The sequence below is a fragment of the Canis lupus genome, chromosome 20, assembly GCF_003254725.2.
Source record: "Canis lupus dingo isolate Sandy chromosome 20, ASM325472v2, whole genome shotgun sequence".
Classification (NCBI taxonomy): Eukaryota; Metazoa; Chordata; class Mammalia; order Carnivora; family Canidae; genus Canis; species Canis lupus.
In genome coordinates this window covers 31949302-31964799 of record NC_064262.1, presented here as the reverse complement: position 1 = coordinate 31964799, position 15498 = coordinate 31949302, and the positions used below count along the sequence as shown (strand labels likewise).

General features: G+C 38.6%; 1 protein-coding gene and 1 pseudogene across 31 annotated transcripts in view; both read right to left on the bottom strand.

The window, feature by feature from the left end:
• CFAP20DC (CFAP20 domain containing) overlaps positions 1-15498 on the bottom strand; it is a 246655-nt gene that overhangs the window by 211207 nt on the left and 19950 nt on the right. For 2 of the 31 annotated variants that reach the window (XM_049097507.1, XM_049097514.1), the window contains exon 3: positions 12304-12408. The exons of 27 other annotated variants lie outside the window; for them this stretch is intronic. The gene's annotated coding sequence lies outside the window, so the exon portion shown is untranslated. The remainder of the gene's footprint in view (positions 1-12303; positions 12409-15498) is intronic. 2 more of the 31 variants (XM_049097512.1, XM_049097513.1) reach the window with 1 other exon arrangement.
• LOC112666116 (U4 spliceosomal RNA) lies at positions 8671-8802 on the bottom strand (annotated as a pseudogene).

Here is a 15498-nt window from a genome sequence, read left to right as displayed (position 1 = left end):
GTTTAGGGTGACTTTTTTTTTTAAGATTTTATTTTATTTATTCATGAGAGGCACAGAGAGAGAAAGAGAGAAAGAGAGAGAGAGAGAGAGAGGCAGAGACACAGGCAGAAGGAGAAGCAGGCTCCATGTAGGGAGCCCAATGTGGGACTCGATCCCAGGATTCCAGGATCACACCCTGGGCCAAAGGCAGGCACCAAACTGCTAAGCCACCCAGGGATCCCCAAAAGTCCAGTAGTTTTAAACAGCACAGGGCTGGGGGAGTATGTTGGGAGAAAGGGATGTGACTGAAATGAACAAGACAGTTGTAGCCAGAATGAAAATGCCTTTAATATTACATCAAAGACTATGGAAAGCTTTTAAGCAGGGAAGTAATAAAATCAGATTTACATTTGTGACAAATATTTGTAGGACCTGTAATGCTACATTATTATTGTTGATAAATTAGCCTCTACCTTACTATGAGAACTTGAAGGGTGAGAAAAGATGACAGGAATTGATCAAAGACGAAAGAAAATAAGATTTGAGAGATGACATTAAGAAAATTCCCTGAGCTTTATCCTGAAATTGTGATCTTTATTACTAAAATTATTGCACAATGCCATTTTTACCTTTATCAATCATGAATTTACTAGTATGGCCATCCTGGTTCAATTGATTTTCACACGTAGACATAAGTTAAAGTTGACTTTTGTAATTCCAAAGTAGACTATGTTTTAAAAAACACAATGCATAATTTCATGAAAACACAGATAGCTCAGAAAGAGAACTATACCAGTTAGTGATGTGTTAGGCTGTAAGTATCACTGAAAAATAGTGGTTTAAACAAAGATGAGGCTTATTTACTCAGTCTAAGGACTGGCAGTTCGGGACAGGTTAATAGCTCAGTAACACCATCAGGGACCCAGCTTTTTTTTCTCCATTTTCCCCTGTGCCACCCTCACATATAGCTTTTGCCTTCATATTCTCGATAAGGCTGCTGCACTTCAATGCATTTTATTCACATCTGGAGCAGAAAATAAGGCAAGAGCAAAGTGCCAAAGAACTTAGGGCTAAAAGAACAAGTTAGCTGAGTATGTCCCTTTTAAAAAGCTTTCCAGGGAGTACTGCCAAGTGAATTCCACTTGCATTTCATTGGCCAGAACAAGGTCACATGGCTGTCTCTAGCTATAGGGGAGTAAAGGAAGATGCAACAGTTTAGCTAGGTTCACTGCCATCCTGACCAAAATTCTGTTATAGGAAAGGAGAGAACAATGGATTTGAGAAGATAACGAGCAGTGTTTCTCACAGAAAGTAACATAAGATCTTGCTCAGCTTTTTCGTTAGGTTGCAACCCAACTGCTAAGACATGCATGCTGAACACCCTGCATGCCTAGGAGGGAGACAGATAATTTTCTCTTTTATAAGCAGTTCAGGTATGCTATTAATGGAGGCTACTTGAAAGGATGTTCCCCCAAATAACAGAATTTGAAGGATAGACTTAAAACAGAAATAGCAATTTTGGAAGTTCACCTATATTCATCACATACAAGAGGCTCTTTGAAGTCACTACAAATGGTTAGTAATTTTATTTACTGTGTATATCAATACTAGTGACAGTATGCCCACTTGTTACCAGTCCAAGTAGCAGAAGCACAAACACCTGCACATGTTCAATATTCTTGATGCTTACCAGGAACGGTAGGACTAGCCAGCTGCTACTTTCCTTTCTGCCCAAATATTTTCCAAATATTAAGCTATTTTTTGTTATTGCAAAGAGGTAACAAAATTCACAGAACTCAGCTTTTAACAATTGGCTACTATATTTATGACAGATGGCTACATTTACAATTATTAACAGTCTTGCTACTGTTTGAATATAAAAACCAAAAATGCTACATAAATTACATGCTCAGTTGCCTTATTTCTAATTTAACTTAAGGGAACAAGAATTAATTTGATCTATTTTAAATATTTGCCAACAGGATGAATTCAATGACGTATGGAAAGATAATACTGAATTCACTGTCTTCTACTTCTTGCCACTAAACAATATATCAGCTTGCTTTTCTACTGAAATTGCATAAAATAGATAGGACAGCTAATTTAAACAGTTGTTTGCACATTCAATATTTATAACCCGAATCTTGCATGACTGACTGGAAGCAGTGAGTTAGAAGGTTTAGCTCAGCTGCTGCCTGGAGTGATGGATGGCCTCGAAGAATTTCTTGTTCACTGACCAGATCAATCACATAACAGAATAAAAAAAATAAGATCAGCCTTAAACTAGATTCCCAACATTTCCATCTGTATGCAAAACTATTGCAGGAAGAAATGTATCATAAAACATAATGTGAAGCTACTTAAAAATAATAAAAATCCACCAGAGAGGCTGTAGAATACAAATAAAAAAGATAGGGTGACAGAATGATATTCTGTGTTTTAACCGAATATTAACTGAGACTTTATTATATCTATAACCCCAAAGTGTTGTCAATTTATAGTGATATTTTGATCGAGCTCAGAGTCATAAGTAAAAGGGTTTACAAATAATTGAAAAGGCTCCAATTCTGGGATCCATATTTGCAGCTGAATTTTATTTAGTCGAACTAAAAGGTGGTGTTGTGGCAATCATTATATACTGCTATTTTTAATTATTCCAATGGCCATTCTAAAAAGATGGGTCTGTTAAATAATGAGTGAACAAACATCTGACGTTTCAAATGAAAGAATCTGTTAATGGTTAACTGCAAAACATTTGCATTAATGGGAGGAGGCTGGTGAGGCCTCCTTAGTGCATTTGTGGGTTTGACTGGTTTGTGGGAGTCCGTGGTGAGCATGTCTTTCCAGCTCCTCATTCAGTGATATCAGGTTGGTACCCTCAAGGCAGCCAGAGCAGGAATGTTTAGATCACAGAAATTAGCAAATGTTCAACAGCAGGGCTCCTCCCTACCCTGCCTGTGTGGTTACAGGGCTTGCTGGGAAATAGGTACCAGCATATGGCAGTGTGAGCTGTTCCTAGGGTCAGGGTCCAAGGCGGGCTAGGACGCTGAGGGGACCCAGAGCTGAAGAGCATAAGATTGAGGTCTTGCTGAACAGGTGCAGGAGTGAGCAGGCTTGCACCCTCGATAATCCTGAAGGTGCCCTGGGATGGGAGGTTTTAAGGATGGCTGTAGGTGGCAACTGGGAGGACAGTAATGGCATCCGCCACTTTCTGTGGCCCTGGGGCATTCAGTTTTCTCTCAAGCAAGTTTACCCCTCCTAGGAGTAGAAGTGAGAGGAGGAAGAACAGGTGGAGAATTATAAGACATGAGAAGGAAAAGGAAGGAAGACAAAAAAAAAGAGAGAGAGAGAGAGACAATGATAAAGAAAAAAATAGAGTGAAAATGCAAGAATAAAAAAAGGTAGAAAAGGGAAGGCAAAGCGAAGAAAATGAGAAAAAGGAGGAAGAATGAAGAAGGAGAGAAGATAATGAAGAAACAAAATGGGGGGAAGAGAAAAGCAGCAAGAGGAGGAGAAGGGAGGGAATCATAGGAAGAGCTGGGAGGTGGAGAAGGAACTGGGACTTTCAGCCCTCTGTGCATGGGCAGAATGGCTAGAAATGCTAGATGCACGTTGGGCCCTTTGATCCAAACCACAGAGATGGAGGCTCCAGAGCTGAAGACAGCAACCTTTCTACCACTCAAGGGCCTTTTCTTTTCTTTTTTTTTTTTTTTTTAGGGCCTTTTCTTCTTTAGAGACTGGAGCTTAGGTACTCTTTTGAGCAATGGGTGAAGAAAACCTGACCATGTTTTGATAGGAACAGAGGCCAGCAAGTAGACAGAGCCTGGGTTCTGGCTACTTCATGGGTTTCCAGGAGTTCCCCAGGGCAGTGGTTTTCAAATGTCAAGTGCATCAGCATCACCTGGAGGACATGTTCAAACATAGACTGCTGGTTTCTCTCTCAGTACTTCAGGAGTGGGGCCCAAGAATGCTCAATTAAATTCCCAGGTTGCAGATGCTGCTGGTGTAAAACATGGACTTCGTAAAATAAAACATATCCTGGAAATGATTAGGACCCAAACTTAAGCCCTTATTAGTGAGCATCTTAGCAAGAATTCAAATGAGACAGATACAGGCTAATAATGAGCAGCAGGAGTCCCGCGATGGGAAGAAAGGCATCCTGAATCAATTTTTCCTGCTTACAATTATGCCCTAGGCTGGCTGTGGCATTCACAAATGTTTCTCTAGTAGCCAACTCTGGAGAGTCTGACTCATTCCTTGAAATCTCCAAACCCTCACGGCTAGGTCTTCTGAGATCATTTTTATACCAATGAGTGCAACTGAACTGAACAGGGGCGAATACCTGACCCAAACTAATACAATCATATTCTTTCTATAGGTATTCTGAAATTGCCTGGTAGGACTGGAAATGAAGCAGAAACACAGAATAGCTGAGATGGAGGAGTGAGATAGAGTACTTAAGGCTCTCTAATGCTGGCTTCCACACCCAGCTGCACTGCTGTCCTTGGGCTGTGTGTGACGCTCCAACATACCTGTATTTGGTGTCCCTACTGTGTTTTAATTTACTCAAGCTGGTTTGGTTGACTGAAATGAGGTACATGAATCTAGTCCCTCTTTACAACTGTGACAACTTCACTAGCACAAATGAACTCACGGGCCCTTTGATACACTGCACCAATCTTGCCTATTCTGATATTTTAATCCTCTTTAGTAGCCTATTCCAGGGTGTCATCACCAAGCTGGGTGGAAACAAACAAACCCTTATGCCCATTTCTTTTTATTGAGTGTTGAAAAGTTTTATGCATACATCCTTCTTATCATTTTTTAAATATCAGGTAAAACAGCTATGACTATCTATATCTGTTACTAGGAATAACAGTTAGGACTCTATGTCAAAAGTTAACAGAAAACCCAATTCAAGCTGGCTCACTTAATAAATGAAATTTATTAGCTCATGGAGGGCAGGTTTCCGGGTTGACTGATTTAACAGCTCAAAATAGTCACCAATGACCCAATTTCTTTTGTTTCTCCCCTTCTGCCACCTGGGTCAGCTTTATCTTCATGGGTCACAGGACAGGTGCCAGACACAAATGGTACTACTAATCCAGCAACCGAAAGAGCCCTAAAATTCACTCTGATTGGGCTAGAGTATGCCAGAGTCCCACTCCTAAAAGCATAAATGTGGCTAAGTGGATAGAGGGTACTAATTGACCTACCAATCAAAACCCACACCAGCGGCTATGCTGTCATGTCTTATTAAAAGTAGATAGTCTGCCACTAGGCAGGGGGATATACCCAAACAAAACTCAGAAATTTTAAGGAAGAGAAAAATGTGGCGAAGTCTTCTAGGCAGAGAGACCACAGATGCCTACTACCACACTTGTTTCTCATATGTATAATTAGAAAATAACTTTAAAAATTCACTTTATTTTGCAACCACTATAGTCATAATTGGTTCAGGCAAGAATCATACTAAACTAGTAACAGCTTGATGAGGACCACGGTCTCTATAAACTATCAAGATATATCCCCAAAATGACTTATTAATTTAAAGAGAAAAATAGTAACTTCACCATGAGTAAACCTGGCAGACAACACTTTAACCAAGTGATCAAAGTGAACACCACCTATAATGGAACAAACCAACATCATATGCCTCTTCATAAAATTCACTGAGAAAGGGCAGCCTAGGTGGCTCAGTGGCTTAGTGCCGCCTTCAGCCCGGGGCGTGATACTGGAGACCCGGGATCGAGTCCCACATCGGGCTCCCTGCATGGAGCCTGCTTCTCCCTCTGCCTGTGTCTCTGCCTCTCACTGTCTCTCTGTGTCTCTCATGAATAAATAAATAAATAAAATCTTTAAAAAAAATTCACTGAGAAGGATACAATATCTCTTTCATAGTATTTCTAAAGCCAAAAATGTATAACCTGAGTCTAATAAGGAAAACATCAAACTCAGTGAAAGGGCATGCTACAAAATAACGAGGCTGCACTTTTCAGAAATGTCATTGATGTGAAAAACACAGAATGGCTGAGGAATCATTCCAAATTAATGGAGACTGAAGACAAATGCAAACTAAATGCAATGTGTAATCCTAGACTAAAACCACAATTGCTATAAAGGGCAGTAGGTCTACACCATGGATAATACTGCATCAACGCTGAACAGGCTGATTCTGAAAACTGTACTGTGGTTATTTCAGTGAATGTCTTTGTTCTTAGTAGGTACATACTAATGTATTTAGTGAAGGAATATGAGGTCTGCAATTCACTCTCAAATAGTTTGGGGAAAAATGTGTATGTACACACACACACACACACACATACACGCACAGAAAGTAAAAGCAAATGTGGCCAAAATATTTAACTGGTGAATCTGGGTAAAAGGTAGTTCTTTGTACTATTTTTGGACCTTTGCTTTAAGTTCAAAATTGTTTCAAAATAAAAACTTTAAAATATTTAAAACTTATTTTAGGCTGCATGTCCCTATGATTTTTCTCAAAGCATGAAGTATTACTGTTTTGCACTGTGTACCACTTAAGTTTCATAAGGGCAAAAGAGCTGACAATAAATCTCAGTTTTCTTTTAACTTATTTATTAGAAACTCAGCTGGTAAAGGATGATATGTCTTGGCCAAAGCCTGTTGTTTCCTTTTCTTCTGGGCACACAGCCAGATTCTATTTCCCAGCATCTCCAATGCTGTTATGGGTGGTGTCTTCTGGCCAGAGAAATATCCTCCCATGTGGTTCTCTAGATTCTCTCTTCTTGTACCTACTGTCCAGATACAGAAGATCCGGCAGAGGACTCTAACGTCCTAGATGGAAGACAGAAGGGGTGTAAGGTCTCTAAATGACTATGGGTGGTCAGAGCCCTACCACTGGCCTGAATTGTGGCAAGAAGAGCAAACAATCTTTACAGTTAAACTACTGAGATTAGATTACCTGTTGTAGCACTTAGCCTACTTGACTAATAAAGCTACCTGATTTATTATTATTTTTATTTGTTTGTTTAAAGATTTTACTTATTTATTCATGAGACACACACAGAGAGAGAGAGAGAGGCAGAGACACAGGCAGAGAGAGAAGCAGGCTCCATGCAGGGAGCCCAACGTGGGACTTGATCCTGGGTCTCCGGGATCATGCCCTGGGCTGAAGGTGGCGCTAAACTGCTGAGCCACCCGGGCTGCCCTGATTTATTATTTTTAAAGATTTTATTTATTTGAGAGAGAGAGAGAGCATGAGAAAGAAGGAGAGGGAAAAGCAGGGAGCCCTGATGTGGTGCTTGATCCCAGGACTCTGGGATCATGACTTGAGCCCAAGGAAGATGCTTAACCAATATTGCCACCCAGGCAGCCCTAAAGTTCCCTAATTTATAAAACAGATTAACACAAGGGGACACTTTAGGAAAATGCACTGAGGATTCATACGTTTGCTTTCAAAATACATACTTTAAAATAGCTGTTCTCAAAGTGTGGTTAAGGGAACTCTTGGTTCTCACAGGATAGTTCAGGGACCCTTGAGAGTCTCCAAGACATTTTCAGGGTCTCTGTGATGTCAAAACTATTTTCAGAGCAAGACTAAGATGTTCTTTGTCCTTTTCACTCATTCTCTTACAAGTACACAGTGGAGTTTGCCAGAGGTGATATGATGTATTATACCAAAAGAGACTGAATATGAAGCAGATATGAAAACACACCTGTCTTCTAAGTTAGACATTAAAGAGATTTACCAAAATGTAAAACAACGTCACTCTTTGCTAATTTTTTTTGCTTTAGAAAATATAGATAATTTATGCTAATTATTCAGAGTTACTTATGTTAACATGTAATGGGGTTGTTATTTCTAAATAATAAATATCTTTTAAATAAATATGGTAAATACTGACAAATATAACCCACATAAGCAAAAACCCTTTGGAGTCTTCAATAATTTTTAGGTGGGTAAAAAGGCCTGAGACCAAAAAAATAGAAGAACCCCTATTTCAAACAAGTATATCTAAAAATCTAAATAAAATAAACCCATATTGCTAAAATGTAAGAGATAGGATAGTGAGTACCCTTGGCTGACCCTTAGTAACAGAAAAGCATAGTCTCTAGGACATGGTAGGTGCTAAATATATAGTTTTTAAATTAATACACTGTACAATGGTGAGCATATCCACATTTAAGAGTGTTGTGATAAATGAATGAGACCACATGCTTATGTGTTTATCATTGTTCACAGTTATTCATTATCACTCTTTATACGTAAGATGTTTGTAAGTTCCCATCCCACTGACTTCATACTTGGCTGTATAATCTCAGTTGGCCAATGGGATGTAAGTAGAAGTAATATGTGCCACACGTATCTGAGAAGAAGCTTTAAATTTAATTGTGTGGTTCTGCTCAGACTCTTGCTCTTCTGCCCCTGCCTTGTGAAGAGCATGTTTGTTGAGTGCAGGTTCTAAAATGAGAAGACACAGGACAGATACATAGCTGGCCTATAGTTAAACACAGCTACAGTTCATCTGCAGCTCTCAGGTAATGTGTGACAGAAATACATAAAACTGTTGTAAGCTATCCTAGCAAACCTGGAAAATACAGTATGAAATGAGCCTAACATACTGCAGATGTTCAGTAAACCTAACCATTCTCATCAGTGCTATTATTCAGTTAAAGTAGCACTAAAAAACGTGCTTAGTCCTTGAGTGACCACACAAAGCAGAGCCTACCTTGATTAACTAGGATAGTTTACACAACACTACTGACATAACCTCAGGATTCCATTAGCAATAATCGCACCTCGGATAAACCTCATTGGCTACGATACAGCCACTGCGCAAAGCTAGCCTCAAGATTCCAAGTAAATGAAGTACATGACATAGGACAGGAGTGGCATCAAAGTAGACTTCACTCTAAGAAAAAATTCTGGCTACCATGTACCCCTAAATACCCACTGGAGAGTCTCAGGAATATCTGTAGAGGTCATTGGCAAGTGACTGAGAAACAAAGAGGTTCTAAGATGACTGGAAAATGCCCAGACTCAAAGGAGAGTGCAATGGGTCTATGAGCTCATCTGCTTGCCTTGCCCACATCCTCTTCTCAGAGCCTCTGAAGCTGAAACCAAAGATGAAGCTGAAACCAGAGATGAAGCCTCTGAAGCTGAAACCAAGTATGTGCTGAAAGCCAATGACTGGCCAATGACTGATCCTGATTTTTCTTTGGAATCTTTGCACTAGAAGATACACCAACTGAATGTGGTCACACAATGATGGGTATTAGAGTTATAGGATCATTGAGGGAGCCATATTTGCCTGCGACCACAATGGCAAGCAATCAGAGAAAGTCAGTCTGCAGGATCAAACAGAACAAAGTGGACTAACAGGGTAAGAGATGAGAGAGTAGCAGCCAGAGAAAGAGAAATTACTGACAACTTTCAACTCTAAAGAGACCTGTATCAACTTGTGTGCAGTTGGGATCCATAAGATTTCTGCATGTTCTTCTAATACTTCTCTTTTTACCTGACATAATTTAAATAAAGTAATGTCCCTAACAACCAAATGATCCTTAAAAGATGTAGGTTTTTGTTTTGTTTTTTTTTAACCTTGCTAATTCTGACCCAAACATAGAATTATTTATTTATTTATTTATTTTTAATTTTTATTTATTTATGATAGTCACAGAGAGAGAGAGAGAGAGGCAGAGACACAGGCAGAGGGAGAAGCAGGCTCCATGCACCAGGAGCCTGATGTGGGATTCGATCCTGGGTCTCCAGGATCGCGCCCTGGGCCAAAGGCAGGCGCCAAACCGCTGCGCCACCCAGGGATCCCCCAAACATAGAATTAAACTGATTTCTGGTTGTTTGTACAGGACAAGGGTTGGGGAGGAACAGAAATCTGGATTACAGTAAAAGAATTAACTTTCTACAACTGAGAATCCAAAGTACTTGCAGAAATAACTTCGCTTTCAAAGTGTCAGAAACCATGATTATAAAACTATACTACATCTTTACCTTTTTCCAATGCAAGCACTAAAAGGCAGCAAAGATGTCAAGCAAAGATGCTAGAGAGTCAGGAGTTCTGGATTTAGTATTGCCTTTGCCTCTAAGAAACTTTGTGTCTTGAAAAATGTCATATCCTTAGGAGTCTTAGGGTTTTTTTTTTTTTCTATAAAAAATAGGAGTTGGATAAGATTTGTAGATTCCCTAAAATAATAGAGAACTGAACTTTTAAAATGTTTTAGAAGCTTCTCTAACATATCGATTTCTAAAATACAGTGAATTTGTACATTTTATTACAAATTACTATGTTTATGGTATAGCAATATATGGTTTTAAATAATTTATTTTCCAAGTTATAAATCAGTGGCATTTAACCTTAGGGAAAAAAAGGGATGGTAATACCTATGTATAGGAAACAGAACAGCTGTTCCTATTTATTTCTAAAGATTTTTTTTTTTTAATTTATTCATGAGAGACACAGAGAGAGAGAAAGGCAGAGACACAGGCAGAGGGAGAAGCAGGCTCCATGCAGGGAGCCCGATGTGGGACTCGATCCCGGGTCTCCAGGATCACACCCTGGGCCGAAGGCAGGTGCTAAACCGCTAAGCCACCCAGGGATCCCTGTTCCTATTTATTTCTAACAAACATAACCAACCTCCAATTATACTGAGAATTTCATATCACTGTCATTGTTTCAGTTTATTATAATAGCTTTTTAAGTCTGAAAGAGATATAAAACATAAGATCATTAATGTGTTCCAATATAAAAGGGCAGACTACTTGGTATTAATTAAAATTCTCTGGGAATTCTGTTATGGGCTTATAATCAGAGTTTTCATGGAAGAGCCAAGTGTGATGTTCCTTAGCTTTAACCCAGCCTTGAGAACAACATTTACTTGCACATACTTCTACCCACAGAATCATTTTGAGAAAACTCAAGAGAATTTATTTCTCCTTACCTAAATTATTCTGCCTTTTCTCATTCTTTGAAATAGTTACTATCCTGCCAGTAGAGGTGTAGCTAAGAGAAATACAGTTTATACTTGGTACAGCAAATTAAAGGTTAAATTAAGGCTTGGTTAGTAGTTTTCCAGGAACTAAGTATTGAGAAGATGAAAGTTGGATACTTTCTTAAATCATGTTCACCTGCTTTTTATTCTAATTCTCATTTCTTTTTCTACTTTTTCTAATCCAAGAATCACCCATATATCAACACATTTCAGTATAATATGATATAACAAGTGTTACTGAGGACTCACCAATGCACTCAGAATTCTTCTAAGTGCTCTGATGATAACAATGATGAATAAGTTGTCCTTACTCTCAAAGGGATCATATACACAAGTATGGGAGTGCTGAGAATTAGCTTTCTACAACTCAGAGTCCAAAGTACTTGAAGAAATAGTTTCGTTTTTGGGCAGCCCGGGCAGCTCAGCTGTTCAGCGCTGCCTTCAGCCCAGGGTGTGATTCTGGAGACTCGGGATCGAGTCCCATGTCGGGCTCCCTGCATGGAGCCTGCTTCTCCTTCTGCCTGTGTCTCTGCCTCTCTCTCTCTCTCTCTCTGTCTTTCATGAATACATAAATAAAATATTAAAAAAAAAAGAAAGAACTTTGTTTTCAAAGTGGTTGCAATTGGAGAACAGGAGGAGGATGTACAGAGCATATACATATTTGGGTTTGGCTTTAAAGAGTGATTAGAGTTTCAAAAGCTGAAGAGAGAGGATCAGGTTGGATGACAATTTAAGTCAGAGGCATAAGAGCTATTTGGATATTCAGCAACCAGAGTGTCTATGGCAAGGGAAGGAGTGGAATGGGTCATGGAAAGAGAGGTGTCTGTCAGACTGAGAAAGACCAAGGGTGCCCAGTGACAACCAATTCTGTAGGGCATTTGGATAAAGGAGCTTAGATTGGGGCAAATGGATCTAGGCTGTGTAAGACCAAAAGCGAAAACTTAAAAGTTCAAATATTGATCATTTAAAAAGTAACAGCAAATGTTAAGAGTTCCTGGCAACAGAAGACTTAAATGTAGTTGAAACTTTCAATGTGAGTTTTATTTGCCTATGTATTATGCTATTCAGTTTTAAAGAGAAGGTCAAACCCCATCAGTGGATTTCAACCTTTTGAGGGAGAAGTAGCATCATCTGTTCATATAAAACATATAAACATTATCATCCCAAAATGTATATATTGAAAAAAAGGGAGTACAGACTATTCTGTTTGAAGTAACAAAAGTGACTGGCAACTGTATAAAAATCAGCACATCAGATAATTTAATATGTTCTTTCCAGATACCTCCCAAACTTCATTTCTATGAATGGAAATTCTAAACGGAAGTATCACTATCTTACCAATTTTAAAGCACCTGTATCTCCTTCTTCTCCCAAAAGAAGTATACCACACCACAAACTGCGACCAGCTTAAAGGAGTTTAACAATGCAAGGAATCTGAAACTGCTGAAAAAAGGAAATGAACATTTTTAAAATAAGATTTTATTTATTCATGAGAGACACAGAGAGAGGCAGAGAGAGAGGCACAGGGAGGAGATGCAAGCTCCATGAAAGGAGCCCCGATGTGGGACTCAATCCTGGGACTCCGGGATCATACCCTGACCCAAAGGCAGATGCTCAACCCCTGAGCCACCCAGGTGTCCCAGGAAATGAACATTTACCAAGTATGTGCTACATGACAGGTACTATGCTAGATCTCTGTGAACAACTGAAAGTCCAATAAAGTCTGTGGCTGCCTATTGTAATACCTGGGCAATTTCTTTTCAAATGGGACTTAATAATTCAAAGTTTGATGATCACTCCATTGAGATCAAATGCATTAGTCCCTGAAGATCTCATGGCCTAGTCAGGGTACAGGTTTGGTTGTAGTGATATATAAATAGTAAGACCATTATGTGATAAATGCCATAGCACACTTATGTGTAAGTGCTATTGTAAGACACATTTGTGATTTACTATATATATTTCAATCTACCAGAGTTATTTCTGTAAGTCCAAATAAAGACTCTAAAATACTTGTATGTCCAAGTAAGAAACTCTGTAATTTAAGGGGAAAAAATCATAAAAATCAGAGATGCTAGAGATACCAGCCCACCCCACTGGGGGCTGCTCTTTGTAATTATTACTGGATGACTTAATCAAAGCCAAATGACTTCATAAAGTTTCAGGACATATTTTAATTGCTAACAAGCAATTTTTCTTCCATATTAAAAAGTTCTAAAATGCCCTATTAATAAAAATTCCTAAATTATTATAAATTTCATAATGGGGATTACAGGAGTCCCATAAAATACACATTATATTATATCTTGTAGATATTTAAAATTATTTTACTTTGAATAACTGAAATAATTAAGTGCCAGAATAAAAATAGAATACAGTGAGAGGTGGGTGCCTGGGTGGCTCAGTCAGTTAAGCATTTGACTCTTGCTTTTGGTTCAGGCCATGATCTCAAGAGTTGTGAGATCGAGCCTCATATCAGGCTCCATGCTCAGCACCAGCACCAAGTCTGCTTTAGATTCTCTCCCTTTCCCTCTCCCTTTGCCCCTCACCCCATTCATGCTGTCTCTCTCCCAAATAAATAAATCTTAAAAAAAAAATACAGTGAGAGGGGAGGAGAACCAAACCAGAAGAAACATTTCTCCTGACAATAAAAAGTGAGCTTTATATCAATGACATTGAAGAAACTTATTTTTCCAACTCTGCCAAATTAAAGAAGTAAGAGCGTTTGGAAGATACATGATTTGTTATGAGTCACCTTTAATCATCCCTGTTAGTGAAGGAGAACATGAACAGCAGTAAACAGCAAAGGCTGTTTATAAACCTCTTACACTTTAAGCACTGGAAATTACATACTTTATTTTCCCTAGTGCCTGTTTATTCACAGATGAACCTTCCTATCTATCTGTGGTTCTACACTTGGCCTGGTCACCTGTAAGTCCCTTCAAATCAATGCTCTGAAGCTGGGAATTCTTATAGTCATCTTTTAAATAAATCACTAGCATCCATAATCAATGGATGGCAGTCACTTCTTCCCAGGTTTATGATCACTTTCTTCCAGATGGAGAACTTGCATGAGTCAGTAGTCCAGAAAAGGTGCTCTCCCACCTCTCCTCAGGGATGAGTACCATAAAAACTTCACAGGGCAAACAGACATGCCCACTTGTCTCAAAATGTTTGAGAACAGTGGTGCCTGGTTGGCTCAGTTGTTATTCGTCTGCCTTTGGTTCTGGTTATGATCCCAACATCCTGGGATCAAGCTCCATGCAAGGCTCCCTGCTCAGAGCCTGCTTCTCCATTGTCCTCCGCCCCTCCCTGTGCTTCTTCTCTCTCTCTCTCTCTCAAATATGTAAACAAAATAAAATATTTTTTAAAAATGCTTTATAATCTAAATTAATCTAAAAATTAAACATCCTGGCACTTTTTAAAGATGTAAAAATTATGGCATTATGAACTTAATCTTTATAATCACTCAATAAACAGGTATAAATATCACCTCCATTGTACAGATAAGGCTGTGACACACAGAGGGCTCAGCATCTCACCCAGGTTATTCAAGCTAAGATTCTGCAAAGCCAGTGACTCCCAAGCTGCAGGCTGACCCATCACAGGACTCTGACTTATGCTCTGATGGTGTTTGGTGCAATAATGTAACTGCACAGTGCTCTAACAAATTATGATTTTATAGAGTAAGAATACTTCCAAATATTTGCATATGTGCCATTTTCTCTTTCTCATTTTCTCTTGCTACTATTGTGTTTTAGCTCTTTGAATGTATCTAGGTTATCTAAAGAGTACTGTCAAGATAATTTAGAAAAGTAAAATGAACCAAACTAACAACCAGAAAGAAAAGATTTCCCAAAAAAACATTTATTTAATAGATAAAGAATATGGCATCTGATTTATATACCTACTGCATGTATTATCTAAATCTTCTACACAAAACCTATTTTAAGGCATGCAAATTTAATATATTATGAAACACAGTATGCAAAGCATCTTAAAGTACTCTCCTTCCTAATGCATGTAACAAAATATACTGATTATGCAAGTACATTTAATTGGATATAATTAAAATAATGAGATTTAAATACTGATGATTTTAAAAAGAAAAAATAGAAGTCGGAATCAGCCATGAGATACATTCAAAATATTAATGAAACTTGCAATGTCATGACCACTTCTGTACACAATGCTCTTGCTAGTTTAAAACAGAGCAAGTGCTGGCCATTTCCCCCCTGGGCTAAACACATAGTTTAGAGAGGTATTCACTTGGTGACATAAGATATTTTATTGGATAATAGAAGACTTAGCTCTTGGATAACATCTTTTTTACAAATCACTTAAGAGCTACATAGCAACCACTATTTCCTTTAAAGAAAAGCATCAAAATGACCACAAGAGGTAAGAACACAAATTTTCCACAGGAAGAGTTATGCTCAGTTAAATGGACACAATCTCAGAAGCTCTCGCCAATGTCATTCTGATGTAAAGATATTAAATTTAGGTATTCTCTCGCCTCTGGTAGCTGAAGAA